The sequence below is a fragment of the Triticum urartu genome, chromosome 2A, assembly GCF_056163025.1.
Source record: "Triticum urartu cultivar PI428250 chromosome 2A, HENAU_Tu73, whole genome shotgun sequence".
NCBI classification, from domain to species: Eukaryota; Viridiplantae; Streptophyta; class Magnoliopsida; order Poales; family Poaceae; genus Triticum; species Triticum urartu.
In genome coordinates this window covers 478,536,723-478,544,392 of record NC_141874.1, presented here as the reverse complement: position 1 = coordinate 478,544,392, position 7,670 = coordinate 478,536,723, and the positions used below count along the sequence as shown (strand labels likewise).

The window sequence follows — 7,670 nt, the reverse complement described above, 5'->3', positions numbered from 1 at the left end:
GTGTGGATTCCGGAGATAGTCGAAGAGCAAGTGCGAGACCAACTGGGAGCGACGATCACCACCATTATGCCTACCTTGCTTGAGGGGCTGCAGGCGTGGATTGCGGGCGGCTAACAGGGGCCGCCCCCGATTCCTAGCTTCACGGGAAGCAACTCGCACAACGCGTCGGCGGCACCATTGGCGTCTCCAGCGTTGGTGCTGGCATTGGAGCTTAATGCACCCGGGTGTGGGAAGAATATGCCGGCCGGCACCTCGGCAGCAAGTGGCCCCTCCGTCGCTTGCACGCCCATCATTGGCAGTGCCTTGACATTAGCCAAGCTCGACGCCATCATGGTAACTAAGCCTCTCGGCCGATGACTTCATCTCCTTGACTTTGACTGGGCATCCCTGACGCCCTACATGTTTTCGCGGGGCGCCGCCGACGTTCCATGCACTCTCCTGCATTTCGTGGACGGCGAGTTGATCGATGTCACCAAGGCCAGAATCTTTCAACCGGGCAACCTCCTGTTCCACGATAATCCGATGCCACCCAACGTGTATAGGGTTCAACTGGTCCGGGTGCTGCGGGGCTACGACGACTTGTTACCTCCGTATCGACCCCCTAGGCCGACGAAGATGATGTGATGACCCTCAGCGCCTGCATAAGCTGGTCCATGCTTTGGCCGAAGAGCCAGATTCGTTTGGGGGCGGGGGACACCACCCCACAGACAACACCGCCAGTCGTGCCAGCGCCAAGCCATGGCAAGACTGCCGCAACGCTATCGGACGACGACGACGAACATATGGCCGATCCAGACATGCATATGTCACATGATCTGGACTACGACGACGGTACATTTACCAGGGTCGATAAGTACTTCAACGAACATGGGTACGGTGACGAATTCTTGGGTCCTCCTTCTCAAGAACCCAACCCTTCAAAAGACGACCGCGATCTAGCTGGTACCGCGGAGAAACCCAATTGCAACAGGCGTCGTCTGGCGTTCAGTTCTCAAGAGACGCCTCCAGCTGCCGCCTTCACCGAGCCTCAGATAGCCGAGGTGCGAAATATTATCAGCCCCAACGCACTCAAGAAGGTGGTCTCTGAGGAGAATTCGATCCCATTACAGCAGAAGAAGAAGGGACGGAAAAGAAAGAATAACAAGGGTGCGAGCCAGCCGACACCGAGTACGATCCGTGCTCAGGATGGGCCACCTTCATCTAAGGATATCTCGAGGAGGGTGCATGTGGCGGGTAGGCCGATGCTACCGACTAATATGCTCAATGCTGCAACTGGTGATATGCGGAGTCTGCATGACAGTGTTCTTTCTTTGGAGAAGCGGCGTCTCTCCGAGAATGATGTGGCATACCCGGTTTTCATGGCCAAGGTGCCAGAGGGCAAGGGCTTTGTCGATAGAGCCATCGGGGATATGATCGTCCTGTGGTTTGATGACATCTTCGCTATGTTTAATCTTCATCCGCTGCACTACACCATCATTCGGCTATTTTCGCTAAGTATGGAGATGCGGATCATTAGAGACAAGACCCCAGACATCGTGATAGTCGACCCATTCTACATGCGTGCCAAGCTCTTGGGCAGCGCTCGGGACCGGCAAGTCGCGAGTTCATACCTCGAAGGCATCATTTTGGCGAACCCAGATAAGGATAACTTCCTTGTGCATTACTTTCCCGAGTAAGTCATCCCCTCACCGCCCCGTAACGTATGATTTCTTAGATTTTGATCGTTCTTTTTTTCTCTAACATTCCATGTTTTGTGCAGTGACACACGTTGCACACTCATCCTCTTAAGCCCGAACTATTCCATGGCCACGTATTTCGACTCAGACCGTCAGTCGAATAAAGACTACGCAAATATCAAGAAAGTTCTTGATGATGTTCTCCCCGGCTACGCCAAATCTGGAGGCACCTTCACGAGGCCAATTTTTAGGTACGACAAGCACATGTTCACCCACGTAACGACGTTCCCCTGTGTCAAGCAGCCGCCTGGCGGTCAGAAGGATGCCTACTACGCCCTCCATCACATGCGGGCGATCGTACGGGACCATAATCACCTTCTGCTACCAAATAGTCTCAAAGATTTGGCCGCATGCTTGTTGGCAATCTAGGACGCGAACCTCAGACAAGAATTGTTTCGCATCCAGTCGGAGTTTGCGGAAATCATCCATCAAGATGTCCTTCATACCTCGGGGCAGTTCTACCTCAGATATCAACGGTCCAATAGTGAAATAGAAACAATGCTACAAATGCAGGCTGACAACGATCGCGATTTCATGACCATCACGAAAGACGGCGGCTTCATCCACGCTCTGGTCCCAGAGTTGAGTCGAAAGTAGTGATGCTATGTAGTTCTGGAATATCGATTAGAACATGTTGTAATTAAACTTTAATGAACTTGTATGTCTCTTTGGTTTCGACAGTCGTTCAACTTATATGTAATCGATGCTATTTATTAGTAGGACCATGAATCGTACTATTAATGTGTTGCTTTTCTCTTCCGATCCATTTGTTGCATACTTATATATTGCTTATGTATTGTCTGTGAATTGCTACTAACGTTTTGTTTGTCTAGTGCATAGAGATGCCGTCGTATGTCGTGTACAAGGGTAAGGTTCCCGGAGTCTACGGCGACTGGGAGGAGTGTCAGAGATAGGTTTACCATTTCAGCGGTAACAGTTACAAAGGGTACACCACTAGGGCGGAGGCGGAAGCTAGATACGCGCGCTATCTAGCAGGAGATAGGAGGGAGCGGAGGAGGAACCGGATGAAGACCAGTTTCATCGCGATGATGCTCATCGTGATGACCGCAGCTCTGTTCTATGTGACGGTAGTTTAGATGATCAATATCGACTTGTAATGTGAAGACAAACTCGCTACTCGTGGTCTCGAGACTTGTAATGTTCTAACTTTGTTCGGTCTTTTGAATTCGGAGACTAATATGATGAATTGTATTCGGAGACTAATCTTCTATTGTATTCGATAAATCTGTTGTTTATTTGTTGTGCTGTCTATATTCTGTGCAGTAATATATTTTGTAACCTGTGCAAATATCAGAAAAGATTTTTTTTCCTAATATTCATACTAGTGGCGCACCATACTGCACTTTATTGGCGCACTGCAATAAACATACTAGTGGCGCATTATCTAGAAGTGCGCCATTAGTAACCCAGAGCACAAGGTAAATATGGCCCCCCAGGAGGCATAGTAATGGAGCACCAAGGGACATATTAATGGCGCACTGCCAGGTGCGCCACTATTATCTGGGATACTAGTGGCGCACCAGGGGTGTGCCATTAGTACTTATTACTAGTGGCGTGTTAATAGTGACGCACCTGTAGTGCGCTATTAATGGCCAAAACGGGTGCACTACTAATTAGCATTTTCCTAGTAGTGGTTGCTGCTATATCTAGCGACAACGAATCAAGTGGTCAGCACCGCACTAGTGGCGCAGAGAGAGGTCGACGAAGAGGCAGTGGCAGCGGCAGGACCAGCGGATGGCAAGTCAGAGATTCCCCCGGCAGGACCCGCGCAGCTAAGTGAAGTGGTGCAGAAGAAGAAGATGATGCAGCACCCTGTTTACTTTGTCAGCTCCCTCTTGCAGGGGGCCAGGTCAAGGGTCTCCGGTGTGCAGAAATTGCTCTTCGGCCTCCTTATGGTCTCGAGGAAGCTGCATCATTACTTCCAAGCCCACGAGATTACTATCATCACCCACCTCCCGTTGCAACGGATACTGCATAACCCAGATGCGACCGGAAGGATTGTGGAGTGGGCCTTGGAGTTGTCAAGCTTTGGGTTGAAGTTTGAAAGGACTTCGACAATCTAGAGCACGGTCTTGGCAGAGTTCATTGCAGAATGGACCTCAACGCCCGACGAGGAAATCCTGGAGACCGCTCTCCTCGGCAAGGAGGCAAGTCGCGACTGGATCATGTACTTTGATGGGGCTTTGTCACTGCAAGGCGCCGGTGCTGGTGTGCTGCTTGTCGCACCCACCGGAGAGAACCTCAAGTATGTGATCTAGATGCACTTTCCCAGGGAGATGTCCACAAACAACACTGCTGAGTACAAGGGGCTGCTCGCCGGTCTTAGGATCGCGGCAGACCTCGGGGTGAAGAAGCTCATCGTCAGGGGTGATTTGCAGCTTGTTGTTAGACAGGTCAACAAACATTACTAGAGTTCGTTGATGGAGGCCTACGTAGATGAGGTAAGGAAGCTGGAGGAGCCCTTCAACGGTATTCAAGCAGAGCACGTTCCCCGAGCGGAGAAAAACATCGTTGACTACCTATCAAAGCACGCTGCATTCAAGTTACCTGTGGAACCAGGTACCTTTTTGCTTTGACTAACTCAACCATCCGTCGAACCGTCAACGGAGCGGAACAAGCGGAGGAAATCGGGCCCCAACAAGTACCTTCCCGCCGAGCCCCCAGGGGCCGCCGGCAAGAGTGTTGCCGCAGATTCCGAGCCTGCCAAGGGGCAGCTAGCTCAGGCACGGCGCCAAGCCCTGGCCGTAGAGACGGCCGCCCCCATGGCGGAAGAAATGCCTTTGGTCCTTGCCGTCGAGCCCCAGGCTCCGGCATGGCCACAACATACTTTTCGTTTCCTCTAGACAGGGGAACTTCCTGAAGAGCAGGAAAAAGTGGAAAAAGTAGCCCGTCAGTCTGCCTTGTACCAGTTCGTCGATGACGTCCTGTACAGAAAAAGACCGAACGATATGAAATTGAAGTGCATCCCCTAGGAGGAAGGACTGGAGATATTGGCAGAGATACATGGAGGCATATGTGGCTCCCACATAGGGTCGAGGGCCCTTGCTGACAAAGCATTCCGCCAAGGCTTCTTTTGGCCCACTGCCCTCCAGGATGCAACGACACTAGTAGCCAGGTGTGAAGCATGCCAGTTCCATTCAAAGAAGCTTCATCAACAAGCTCAAGTCGGTCAAACAATTCCTCTCTCCTGGCCGTTTTTGGTTTGGGAGCTCGACATACTGGGCCCCTTCCCCCGTGCTGTCGGGGGGCTTTGAGTACTTGTACATTGCAATCGGCAAGTTCACAATGTAGCCAGAAGTGGAAGCAGTAAGGAAGGTGACATCACAGTCACCCGTCAAGTTCTTCAAGGGACTAGTATGCCGTTTTGGTGTGCCAAACAGAGTCATCACTGAGAACGGCACGCAGTTCACAAGCCACGCCATCATGCAGTACACCCAAGACCTCGGCAGCAAGGTCTATTTTGCTTCCGTGGCACACCCACGGAGCAACGGCCAGGCGGAGAGGGCAAATGCTGAAGTACTACGAGGACTGAGAACAAAGACTTTTGACAAGCTGCACGGAAGTAGATGGCGCTAGATTGATGAGTTGACGACGGTTCTTTGGTCGATCAGGACGACGCCAAATCGAGCCACCGGCCAGACACCCTTTGCCCTCGTATACGGGGCCGAAGCAGTTCATCCCATGAAAATCATATACGGGTCACCTCGAGTGCTCGCTTATGATGAGCTTGAGCAAGAGCGATTGCGGCAAGATGACGCAACGCTCCTTGAGGAAGATCATCTTTGGTCGGCTGTGAGAGCAGCACGCTACCAGCAAGCCCTGCGCTACTACCATAGCCGCAAGGTCCATGCCCGAAGCTTTGAGGAAGGCGACCTTGTTCTTCGGCGCGTTCAGTCGGCCAAGAATTCCAACAAGTTGACGCCAAAGTGGGAAGGCCCTTATCGAGTAATACGAGTCACCAGGCCCGGCGCAATCTGCCTGGAGAACGAAGATGTTGTCCCAGTAAGCAATTCCTAGAACATCGAACATCTTCGCAAGTTCTACCCATAAGGCGCGGTTGCCGGGCCTCCCGGCGAACCACCTTTTGTGCGAGCCTTGCCGACAAGGCATGTAACCTTTGTACAAAGCCAGGCGCAGACCCTGAGCATAAATAAACGAAGCGCTGGCGCCCTAAGTTATAGCATGCATGCTAGGTCAAGTCTTTCCCTCGGTTAGGGTTGATAGTGCTTAGCGGCGACTAACCCCTACCCTAGAGGTTGAGTTTGCGTCTTTCTGTTCTCTTTGGTTCACAGGGCATGCAGATACTTCTGCTGAGCCGCTTGGGAAAAAGAGAACGAACCGACGCTCCGGCCCCAGCAAGCCAAGACTACCGGGGGCTGAAGATACAAGGATCCAACCACGGCACACCAAGGTTGTCGGGGGCTGCGGGTCCAGATAAGTCTTCCATCCCCTTGTTATGTGTTTTCGTAAAGAACTGGGACATATGAAACCTCGTTTATGCCCTTGAAACCACCGTGCTCCCCCTTTCTTATACCCAAGAGTTACCTCCTAGGTCAGAATTTGGTAGAAGACGCTGTGGCAAGGAGATGAACGAGGGGCCTAACTCTACTTCGCCCCTGCCTCCGCCAAGAGCGCGAGAATGGTCGACCGAAGTGGGGAGACGGCAAGGCATGTTGCTGGGCGACATGTTTATATTAAAAATAATAAGGTTTCATCCTTGGCATGGGCCTCGCTCACGCACAAAGAACCCAGCAAGCACCCTTTTTCATTAAAAACATCCCATACAGGTACAGTTCATACGGAATTAAAAACATGAGCAAGGGGATAACAAGTCTTAAAATAAACAAGTGCCAGCAAGCTTACAAACTAAAAAAAGATAAGATGCACGTAATCGCTTCCTTGTCCCTCCCCTCAGAAGGTGGAACAAGAGAGCCCGAGGGCGAAAAGAGCACCTAGGTGAGGTGCGAGAAGCAAAAGGCGCCAAGAGAACGTCCTGGTGCCGGGAGGAAATCTGGAAGATGAGGCAGCAGGTCGGCAATACGTGACAAAGGAATCGGTGCCCGCGTACTCCGACTTGATGGCCGCCACCCGCCTTCTTCGCCCTCTCCGGCTCTCCTACGCCAGCCGCCCAAGGAAGTGACGGGGAGCACCCCGATGGAGAGCTTGGTGAGGATGGCCCTCGGCAAGGCACGTGGCCGAGGGAGGGGCGGCGTGGTCAGTCAAAGTCGTAGTCGGCATCCTGCCGCCTGACTCCCTCGCCGTCGCTGTCGCTATCCTCCTCCTCACTCCCGCTTGAGGAGGAATCTTCTTTTTTTTGATAGAAAGACTGTAAGGGAACCCCCTACAGTATAATTGGTGCAACAAACCCAAATTGCAAGTACCATGCCTTGAACCTGGGTGGGTGGGAAGGCATCAGCCCCTTCCCACCACTAGGCTATGCCTTAGTCTGCGAGGAGGAATCTTCATTGTCGGAGGAGCTCTCCATGCAGCACTTCAAGCGAGTTTCGAGATCTTCGAAGACCTTGACGGAGAGCAGGCTGCCCTCCGTTAACTTTAAGTAGAGGACAAGCCCCGCCGTCAGGCTATGGTTGCGTGTGAAAGTCTTCTATTTGCGGCGGAGGTACATGACATGAGGGGTAGGGAAGTCGACATCGACCAGCGTGCCGCCATTCCCGCAGCCCTTCATGTGCAACCAAAGGGTCTGGGGAGGATCGAGATCCATCTCCCGAGCAAAGGCAGTAGGGAGACGGAGGCGACGACATGGTGGCCGGCGCAGCCTGATGAAGAACTCGTGGGGCTGGTCCCCGACGTGGTGCTCCGTCGGGGGAGGCATCGCTGGCGGTGGCGAGGCCGATGCGCCGCCCGTCCTCCTCTCCTCCGGGCGCCACGACGGCCTCGACCTCTCCCCCTCCC

General features: G+C 52.7%; 1 pseudogene; it reads left to right on the top strand.

Moving 5' to 3' along the window:
• The first annotated feature begins 399 nt into the window (after nt 1-399).
• LOC147985523 (uncharacterized) lies at nt 400-1,676 on the top strand (annotated as a pseudogene).
• Nucleotides 1,677-7,670: the final 5,994 nt, after the last annotated feature.